The following is an 11596-nucleotide window of genomic DNA, read 5'->3' on the forward strand; positions in this document are numbered from 1 at the left end:
CGTGGCCAATTCGTGCCCAGTACTGCCATTTATGCGTTCGAAAATGAAGGGCTCAATCAACGAAAAGAGTGCCCTCGGATTTACCGTTTACCGGCATACAAATCCAACAAAATTTGGCTCAAAAGAGTGGAGAACCGGATGTGGTTGAGGTCAATTTCGCGTCGCCGCCCGGGTCAATATCCTCGGAAAGAAATTTTAGGGTTACTCGATTCACGTACCACTAGAAGCGTGGTTGGGGAACAAGGCTGGAAAGTTTGAATGAATACAGGATCGTCATTGCTAAAATTCAAATCCCCAAATATTACTGTTGGAAATGGCCACTCATGTGAGTGTGTGGAAGTTCTACGAGTCCCAATTAAACTGAAGGAGACGGTTAAGATAATTGATTTGTTAGTTGTGCCAACCTTGGGTTAATTTTCAATATTGGGGATGGATTTCTGGATCAACGCAACCGTCGGCGTTTATTCTAGGTATAGCTATTCTCGATATATTCCTGGATTGTAAATCGGCCCTTAGTCGAGCTTAAAATTCAACTTTTAGAAAATGTCTAATCCATCAAACAGCGAGACTATCCAAACTCGTCTATTTTGTTGAAGGAAATAGACGGTCAATTCCAGCAAATGTTGAATAATCGAACCCTTTACGAGTCCTTGGAGTAGCCCGATTGTGATGGTAAAAAAAGGATGGGTCATGGAGACTCTGTGTCGACTTTCGTCCTCTCAATAAAGTTACTCTGCAAGAGAGATCGTTATACCACGACTGTCGCTAGGTCACACAGACGGCTGTTGATGTGACCTGAAAACATGTGTACCTAGATCTGTACCTTCGCTCCTTTGGAATCTGAAGGTGTCGCAGAATTGTTTAACAGCTACGGTCCGGCCCCCGGTATATTCAGCAGCGGGTTAGGAGGCGAGCTGGTGGCTGGTGGTGAGTTAGTAGCAGGGTGTGCTGCTGGACACCTAGATACAGAGAGGCGATATCGAAAGGAAAGCTTAAGATAGGGTGGTATCGGCAATAAATTTATTTGTGCGTTTTATTCTGCTTCGGCCACTAGCCAAGTTGGCGTTGCAATATCCATGCCTAAAGATTCAAATTGGAATTGACTCGTGTCACAAAAGCGAGTTTCAAATTAGCGATTCAGACTCGACATTAAAATGGATATCAAATTCAAGATTTAAATCCGAGAAATTTAAAACTAAAACTTCACACTCCAATTGAGGATTAATATCTGAGAATCAAATTGGAGACTGAAACTTAAATTTCTATACTTGAAATTCAAATGTGTGATTCAAACCCAAATTGTTATTTTCAAATTGGAGGTGAATTTATTTAAAATAACATCATAATTATAATTAATAATAAGACGAGGGCTTGGTTGTCTTACACGACAGGATTTACAAAGTAAAGTGTAATTACATTACTTAATCTCGTTTACCGTTCAATATCCAATTTAAACTTTAAAACTCATTTTAACTAAAAATATAAACTTAAATCTATTGGCATTTTATCCCTATCTCTACTTCTTTATCTATAAGTTGGATAAATACGATAGGTTTTATTGCGGCGCATTAAGAAACAGGGAAGGATTAATGAAAATCGCAAATCACCGCGCTCTCCTGGACTGAAAACATTATTAGAGAACAGTGGGCTACTTGTAGTTTATGCGTTCTATAAATTATAAACGTAAACATGTACTGTACAATGGGCAATAAATTAAAATACTAAGAAAAACCCAATTTCAAAACCAGCGGGAACACGAAAATTATATCTTGGAACACTCGTATTATACGATGCATATGTCAGTTCGCATGAATCTAAAGCAGCGGCTTCCATCAGGAAAATCCCTGATTAGTATTAGCGTGCAAACATGGCATCGCCACTTTGTGGCCGAATTATAATATGATTAGGGCAAGTGGCGCGCTTAGAATCGTTTACATAAGCCTCGGAATAGGTTTTTTTAGCGTTAAGCTTGTATAGTGGAGGTTTTAAAGGGGAATAAAAAGATTTTTTATTCCCTTTTTTCACAAGCGCTGCACAAATTGTAAAAGTTTAATTAAGGCTTTCAATATGAAATGATTTTATTAAAAGATTAAGAATATTGTATAATGTCGAAGTATAAAGTGTAAGAGTGCTTACTTTGGAAACCGAATTCTATAATCAATAATTAAAAGTCGAAATGGTATTTGTTATGAAAGGCATCAATTTCATAATAAATCAACTTGTCAAATCTATATTGGGTTTCAGAAATTAATTAAGGATACGGTATCGATTTGTACGGAGCGATGTTGCAGCGCATCTGGTATTTACGTTTTTTGCGTCACTCTATCATAAGCATAACGTTGCAGATAGGTACAATGTTGCATATTAAAAAAATAAGTTAAACTTACGTTTTTTGCTACAGGAAGAGAGTTGGTTGCCTTACCTGAAAGAGAAAAGCACATTAAGTAACATACTTTGACAAAATACAAAAATGATTGATAAGGGTGGTTTAGAGCAAAATCCGTCATCTATTTAATTAAAGACAACTAAATAATCCATTACTCACCGGTAAATGGTACACATGCAACTTCAATCATTCCTTCTTTCATCTGCATTCAAAAATTCTCAGTTGCATTTGATTACAATAACTCACACTGGCACTTCATCTTTTAAACCAGCTTTTAATGGTTTTGTGTACTAGTAACTCGATAAGTGTCAAACCGGATGTGTTAAGAGAATTTTAACTCATCTGTTTAATCGAGTAAATAAAGAACTGCATCCTGTAGCAAAATTTTATGGTAATATATGTACTCACTGTATATTTTCATATAATGTTAATTAGTGGATCAAGTTGTTAGTGCAGAAACCTTATTCACTTAAAAAACAGAAGTCAGAATTCACCTTCAAATTCGAAATTCAAACAGGAAACTGAAATTGCAGGTTTACATTCATGATTTAAATTAGAGGTGCTAATTCGATATTAAAATTCGGGGTTCAAACATGAATTTCAATAAATTTGCAGTTATAGATTTTGAGAGTATAATGCATATTGGAATTCTATAGGGTGTAGAAAATGAGAGGGTTCATTTTGCAGTTAATTATTTGGTAGCGGAATTGTAAAACTAAATCAGCGACCGTTGGTGGAATGGAAGCTAATCTGTTCTGCGTCATTTGATTTCTGTAGAGCATGGTTTTCTTGATGGATTCCGTATGTTTTATGTTATGTTTTGTTTTGTTTTTTATTGTATTTTTTCATTATTTTCTTTTTGGGCGAGTGTAAGTACCTACATTGTTTACATTTCCATGAAATATACATTATTATTATATTATATTATATGTCAGGAGTTTGGATCATACATTCATAATCAGTTATCTTAATTAGTTCTATTTGGTTACAATGGCGATTTCGGCATGAGATCAGGCGGTAGAGTGGAAAAAGCAAATCGGCTTTGTTTATACCATACACACTCGTAATCCACAACAATAATCATGGAGCAATTGGATGAGGGAAAAATGTTATATTTTAGCTCTCAGTTTTTTGTCTGATTTTGACAACACAACCTCGACCTAAAATCTAATACTTTTTTCCCTTGTATAATAAATAACTATTATTTCTGGATCTGCTAGTTGGCCAGCTCTTATTTCACTTGCGGGCCGCACAGCAAAATCCACTGAGACAGTGAGTTTGTCTCTGTCCCAGTCAACACGTAACTCTCAGTTACATAACTGAAAGAGCTCTACTAAGTAACATTGATATGTTACAGTTGTAACTGAAATATGTAACTGAAAGGGCTCCAAAAGGTAACAAAGATATGTAACAATTGTAACTGAAATGATATGTAACATAGAAGTTGGAATGTTCTATACCAATCACGTAATAAGCCCTTACATAACTGAAAGGGCTCTAGAGGGTAATAAAGTTATGTAATATTTTTTTAATTTTTTAATATTTTATTAATATTTTATTGTGTGTTGTGTTTATACACTTACACTCGTCAACAAAGGTAGGTACATAAAACAATAAAACAATAATCCCTTACATAACTGAAAGGGCTCTAGAAGGTAACAAAGTTATGTTACAATTGTAACTGAAATGAGATGTAACATAAGTTATGTTGCAATGTTTACCAAACACGTTATAATCACTTATTGACAGGGCTCTAGAAGGTATCAAAGTTATGTTACAATTGTAACCGAAATGATATGTAACATAGTGGTTAAAATGTTTAAGCAAGCATCCATAAAATAGGTACACCACCTTTTGCTTAGTCTCGTACTGTCGTGAGACGCCATTTCTATCTCCTATGTGACACGCGGACGCGGTTGATGAACGGAATTTTTGTGGTGTTTATGTTGTGGGAAGAGGTAAAAACTTGTTTCTTTTTTATATTAAACCGTTATTTTCTAATACAATTAATTCATATTATTTCAGTTAGGTGAAGTATATCTGAAAAGTCGCTTTAAAGAAGTACGCATATACCTCTAGTGAAAAGTAAAGGTTAACGGCCGCGGGACACATAAACTCAACAGTCAAAGTCAAGCGAAAGATAAAATTCTTTTTGACGCTATATTGAAATAAGTCGGTGTTGTTTTTGTTCAGTGTTTGTGTAAGTATAAATTTATATTCCACTTTTTTTGTTTGGAGATTAGCTGTTCCCTTCTTGGGAAAAGGACTCATTTTCCGTTCAAGCATTTGGAATTGATGAATAATATTTTAAGTAAGCAACATTTATTTTTTACATAATGAAAACTGTTTTGGTGGGAACGCAGTTTGTCTTATAGACCTTTCTTTTATCCAGATGCCGTTCGGCAAACTTTCCCTGACACTAGCGAAAGTGCCATTGAATTGGCAGTGGGTGAGTGGTTACGCTTAAGCAAGCTAAGACAATCAAGAGAAAAACCTCTCCAAAATCAATAATTTTATTAATATTTGAAATGTATCTATTGTGATAATATTTACGTTTTTAGGAATTGTTATTTTGTTTAATTTTATAAGAATATATCTTTATTTTTCACTGCTGCATTTAGTTATTTTTACATTACTGTAGCCTTCAGTTGCGTTACATACAACCCCCATGCAACGTAATGTTACATATATGTTACATATTTGCTTAAACCTTCAGTTGCATTACATATTACTCTAATGTAATGTATGTTTGTATATACGATACATAACTGGGTTATTTGTTGTAACATTCCGTTGTGTTACCATTGAATTTATAACTATCAGAAGCGCGGATCCCATATAACAGTTTGTGACCATGTGCCAACTGGCCGCCGCTAGGAGCAGTTCGATCGTTTGAAAGTCCGTGGGCGATCGAAAATGGAGCGTTACATTGAAATTAGATGGCAGCATTACAAACCATTTATTTTGACCATTCGAATATTTTCCTTTTTAATCGTCAGATGTCAGGAACTCCGGATGTTTTTTGTGTTATCATTGGAATGGTTTTATAAATAAGATTGGAATGTTCTAAAAATAGATCCCTTAAGAAGCATTGCGTAAATTTGTAATGTAAATAATAATACATTTAGACGAACGAAGCTTGCAGTCCTTGTCCTTGAAGGAATGCAATTTCATACATTCTATTCACAGGCAGTAAAATAGGCAGGTTCCACATTTTTACTGAAAGCGGGAGATTTTGTTATTAAAAAACGATCAAAAAAAATTTTAAGGCAAAATATTGTCCGTTGCAAGCAGGCAGCTACATCATTTCCACATTCACATTTGATAACTAAATTTCGCGAATCAGCTTTTTTTATAACCATGCAGCATTGTGCATCGGTCCCAGTTTACGTGAATTCGTATACCTACTAGAGCTGAGCGATAAATGAAATTGTTATCGATTTATCGATAAGTCTGTTCAGTCTGATAATTATCGATTAATCATTAATTGATAACTATCGATAATTATCGATAACTTTAATCACTTATAGTTAACTTTCGATAATAATCGACAATTATCGATAAATCGTAAGGCTAATTTTCGATAATGATCGATAACGTTTGATAATTATCGATAACTTTTTATAATTATCGATAACTTTTGAAAATAATTAATAATGATTGTTAGCTGCTGATAATAATCGATTATTATTGCCACGAAAATTGTCTATCTCTGATATTTATCGATTAATAAATAAGTAGCGGAAATTATCAAGAGAAAACTATCGATACTTTTTCATAAATCTCATCGATATATATTCTCAATCGATATATTACATCATCCATGCGTACACTCGCTAACATTTTTGTTTTTTTGGTATTGATATTGCGAGAGATAATTTAAATAAAACAGGATCTTTTGATGCTCAAGTTTTCTGAAATCAAAGGTGATCAAGTGGACGATAATCCTCAAAAATGAGTACAGCAGTAGGTTGTGAATTGTGATCATATGGCAACTCAACAATGCTCTTACATCGCTTTTGTTGGAAGTAAACTGGTATACCTAAACATTGAAAAGTTTATGTCGTTAAAAATTCTCTCGATAATTATCTATCTTAATAGTTTATAGTTGTGAGATTAATCGATAGATTATCGGTAATTATAGGTTTATCGACCAATCCATTAACATTTTCGATAAATTACACCGGTCTACAGCATTTTTGCGCATGGGACATATATACCTTATTTTTATTGCTTCTATAGCCACAAATAAATGGTTATGTATTTGTTTTTGTGTGAAAAAAATGCAAAAAACCAAAAAATAAAAATACCTATAGAATCCTACTTACATAGGCATGATTTATTAAATGGTAACGTTTCTACATTTATAATTTGTTTATCTTAGAGTCTAAATGTTTAAAAATGGAACATTTTTGCTGTTTTTGTCATGTTCAACTGAATCTGATCTTCCATCATGCTTTCAACTTCCTGGCCTTGGGAAGGTGCCTAAGTTCCATTGTCTCGAGAAAGTGTTGTCCTTATTCCAAATAAGCTCCCATATTATCCTTAAATTGATCTAAATGAGAATGTAACCTGTGCATCTTTATTCTTTAGAGACATTCTATCTATACCCCATGATACAAAACCAAATCCTGTCAGCTCGTCATAATTTTCAGCTCTATGGTTTCCCAGGAAACACTGAACGGGAAACCATGGACTATTGCCTTAAAACTGTTCCAGGATTTTTTTTCCTCTTTGCTAAGTAACCGCGGAAAAATATCACCCTCCATTTTTCTTTTTTTTAGGGAAAACAAAGATTCCGCTTTAATTTTCGCCCCTGAAAGCTTTCAATCAAATCGCTGTAACTTTTGTAAAAGCAAATATTTTCGATGTCTTAATCGCACTTTTTATTTATTTTTGCTTATTATAGTCAGAATATATATTGTGTAAATCCCATGCGCAAAAAATTCTTTTTTTGTTGACCGGTCGACCATTTTTTTTTAATTTATCGATTGACTATCTATTAATCGATAATTATCGATAAGTTATCGATTAACCATTGAGAACAAATTTCAAACGTCAGAATTTAAAAGAAAAGAGGTTAACGACCTTTTTATTTTGTATCAAAATTGCCAGGTGTGACGTGTGATCCTAGATCAGGGGTCGGCAACCTGCGGCTCTTTTGATACCTATAAAGTTGCGGCTCTCCGTATTTATCTAAAGAAATTAGTTCATTTGTTCGAAATTCGCCTTTTTAATTAATCTTATTTTGTATCAAAAGTATACTTGCAGCAAATAATTATCTACTTTTTGACACTTGTTTACTTTCTGGTATTCTTTTGTTTTTTTTATTATAGCCAGCCTACTCCTATGTATAAACACGTAATTAATTAATGAGTAGGTACTTTTGTGAAAAATATTGAATAACCTAAACACTGCGGAGTTTAAGCACAGGGCACCCCTTATAAACATTTAAGAGAAGACAAAAGCGAATAGCGAAATAAAATAGTGGTAGTTCCATTTGAAAAAGAATAGTTATAGCACTTTGAACAAACGGCATTGAAACAACCAAATATTCAGGATGTTCTATTTAAAAAGATCAGTTATTAATTGACATCGTAAAAATGGAACACCCTGCACATTCAAAAATAATTTCTGTAGATCCGCAACCACCAATATTGTTACCAGGTATCTATCAGCTATGTAGGAAAAACCGACGGACTGTTGCAGGACCCTGTATATAGCCAAAAACTATAATATTGAATCAAAAATTATTTGTGGCTCTTTAAGAATTGGGAAATTTTGTAAATTGTAATTTTTAGCTCTTCCGTTTCAATAGGTTGCCGACCCCTGTCCTAGGTAGTTTAACCGGTGGCAACGGTTTAACCGACACACACAAAAATTAAGAATAGATAGGTAGGTACATTTAATTTCTGTTACAGTGATCAAGGATGCCTGCGTATTTTTTGCTTTCCTGTTCAAATGTAATTCAATCTTCCTTAAGGAATGTTAAGTAAGGTCACGATTCATGAAAGGAAGAATGTTTATCTTACGTCATTCAACATCCTGTGTGCCACATAAAATGCCTTATAAGTACGTTTCTTGGGTATCTAGAATTCTGTATACAACAATTACAAATCGAGATAGTGGGTTCATTACAGATTCCTGTATAATAATTAACAAAGGTAAAAAACTGACATTATTAATCTTTCTCGATGGTAGAGACATCTACGTCTTGTAATTTAAACTATTGAAAACAGTCACATATCCTGCCATTTAACCTGCGCTTCTGATAGTTATAAATTCAATGGTGTTACTTATTACGTTCATGTAACATATAGTTACATGTATGTTACATAGCGTGACGTATTCGTTACGTTACACCGTTACATAACAGTGCTAGGCGTTTTGTGTTACTTGCATGTAAGTTACTAGATACATAACGAACCACCTTATATATATATATGAATCGGTTACGTTACAATGTTGACTGGGGTGATGTTTAGGCTTAGATTTTGCTTCTGGTAGGACCAAGAACCCCGTCAACATCCATGAGGCGCACTGGCACCGTAGTGGTTAGCACGATGGTGGGACGTGGTTTCCCGTCGGCCATGATCAGATTCGCTTCGGTGGAACCGAAAGGACATTTTGCGGCACTTAACACTTGGTGGCAAAATCGGCCTCAAATCGTTGATAATAGGCGCACAGGTCGAGAAAACTGCTTACCTGAAATTTATCAATTGAAATTGGCCATTGGCTCTGGCCTTCTCAGGATCAACGCCATTTTCATGCGACGTTCAAACGCCACGGGTGCGTTACGCAATCCAAACGGCATGATTGTAAAATTTCATATTCCCGATCCGATCGTAAATGCTGTCTTCTCCCGATCTTCTGGAGCCATTTCCACTTGCCAATAACCGCTTTTTAAATCCAGAGTCTAGAAAGACTTTGAGCTGGATACCGTGTCATCGATTCGTGGAACTGGATAGCTATCTTTTTTAGTTACGCGAATCGTGTTGAGTTATCCTTCTTTTTAACCAATACTACAGGTGAAGCCCTCAACACAAATACATGGCTCGTTAACATCTTCAGATTCCATGTCTCTTATAATCTTTTCCGCTTCCTCCCGTTTTGTTGGGGGTGGTAAAATTTCTTAGAGATTTTCCAATTCAAAGGAATACTTCCTCAAGCAGCCCAGTTAAAAGTCACTTGTAAAGGACACTCTTCATACCTCTCGTATCAAGGGATCTTTCCTCAAGCTGAACACGAAGTTCGGCAACCTTCAATTCCATTAATTTTGTTATAATTCGTTTTTATAATTAAGCAGGACCACATTGTCAACTCCTTGATCGTTACATTATCTTTTTTTGTGCAACATTAGTCATCCATCCATTACGGTTACGGTCCAATTTCGTCTTCCTTTTTCTTGCCTATGGATTTTATGGAAAATGCGTATCTGTGTAGCAATTTAGATGCCAAATACCTGGCAGATAGCATTCAACCAAAAACAAATAGAGTTGGTGTGTGTGTTTTCGGGACATTGAGAATAATTTCATTATACATCAAACACTTATTCTCATTTCCTAATTGCAAATTTGTGACCTTAACTTTGGATAAACGGTAATTTACCATATTACCTACGTCATTTTTACCGAGCATCACGAATTAAAATGGCTACTTAGTATACGCAAGGGGTGCGTAAAGTTTAATGAAATTTGACGAAAAGTGGTACAGTTATACAAAGCTAATCAACACTAAATTTCCCAAATCGCATTATTTCAGTAATTTCAGCGCGCAATCTGTTCCAAACGCTTAACCTAATTTAATTTTTATGATAAAATTGTGTTTTAATTTTATAATTGCCAAACCTTAAAAAATTAAGTGGTAGATAAATGAAACGGGGACCGTGAACAAAAATACATCGATTTTCAATTTGAAAGTCTAACCGGTTTTAATTGATCAAATTACTTTTCCACTTTTTTCGCGTTTTAACATAAAAATAATGTGTGAACGTAAAGCGGCTGGCGTTGCATGTGGAAAAGGAACAAAGTTGTCGTAATAGACTCTTTACTTACGAGTAATTGCATGCAGTTGTTGAAAACTTTATTGTAATGGTTTATACGTCTTTTCCTTTATCAAAGGTACATGCATGTAACTTGCACAATATGCACTTGGATAATCAAGCAAAGTGCTTTAATACAGCACAATCGAATTTTTGTTTACCTATCCAGGAAAGTAGTTTACATTTTTAACTTACGATTGTCAATTGAATAATGAAAACCAATTCACATTTGCTTGCAGAAGGCTTTCAGTTGTTGTATGTGTCTATTCAGGATTTTTATTGCAAACACATTGATTTGTTTAGATGCATCGTGATTTAGATATTGCTAAGGTAGGAAACATAAAGACAATAGGTTGCATGGATGCATGCTTCCACAAAACGAATATCTAACCGCTCGCTAAGCGTATTCGCCTGCTCCATGCGACAGATTGTGGGATTGTACTTCGGATGAGACGATCATATTTAGAATAATATTCCTGGCACTAATCTTATTATTGTATCATGAAATGCTTTTGTAATAAATTAGAGGCTTCGTGCGTTCATAAAAACATCGAGCAGTTTAGAATGGAATAAGCACAAACCACTTTCTCTTATCGCATTGTCTTAAAAGAGTTGATTTTAGCCAACTCCATTAAACCTTTTTTTTTCATTTAATCTCGATATTTTGCAATATTGAACGACTGCGAAGTTGAAATCAAGTAACAATTCAACTGCGACCGTTCTGCGCATGTGCTAAGAACAGGGGATTTTCATGAAGAATCCTTGCGGAAAAGGTTGGCATGGGTTACAAGAAGTGGTGCAAGTAGTGACACGCCGCGCCGTTCCCGGTTTCGCAATGATTATTTTGTTTATTTTGATATGAAAGTGTAATTACAGGTAGTAATCGATTTATTTTTTCATGTACTATCCATCTTTGAATTTCATGTCACTTATGCATGCCCAAGCTTTGTATGTACCGTAACTAAATAATGTTTGTTAATTATACTCTTCATGTGAAAGTGTGTTTATCACTGTGATGTAGCCTGTATAATTCTATTAACAATTTATTTCGGTTAATGGAGTACCCCATACAGTTCAGCTTCTTCGCTGGATATTGTTGGGTAAAGCATCAAATGGGCGTTTTTGGGTTGGAATAATGCCGAAGCAAGGACCAGCCATGCTGTATGTGT

This window comes from Photinus pyralis, unplaced genomic scaffold (genome assembly GCF_008802855.1).
Source record: "Photinus pyralis isolate 1611_PpyrPB1 unplaced genomic scaffold, Ppyr1.3 Ppyr1.4_LG2, whole genome shotgun sequence".
Taxonomy (NCBI): Eukaryota; Metazoa; Arthropoda; class Insecta; order Coleoptera; family Lampyridae; genus Photinus; species Photinus pyralis.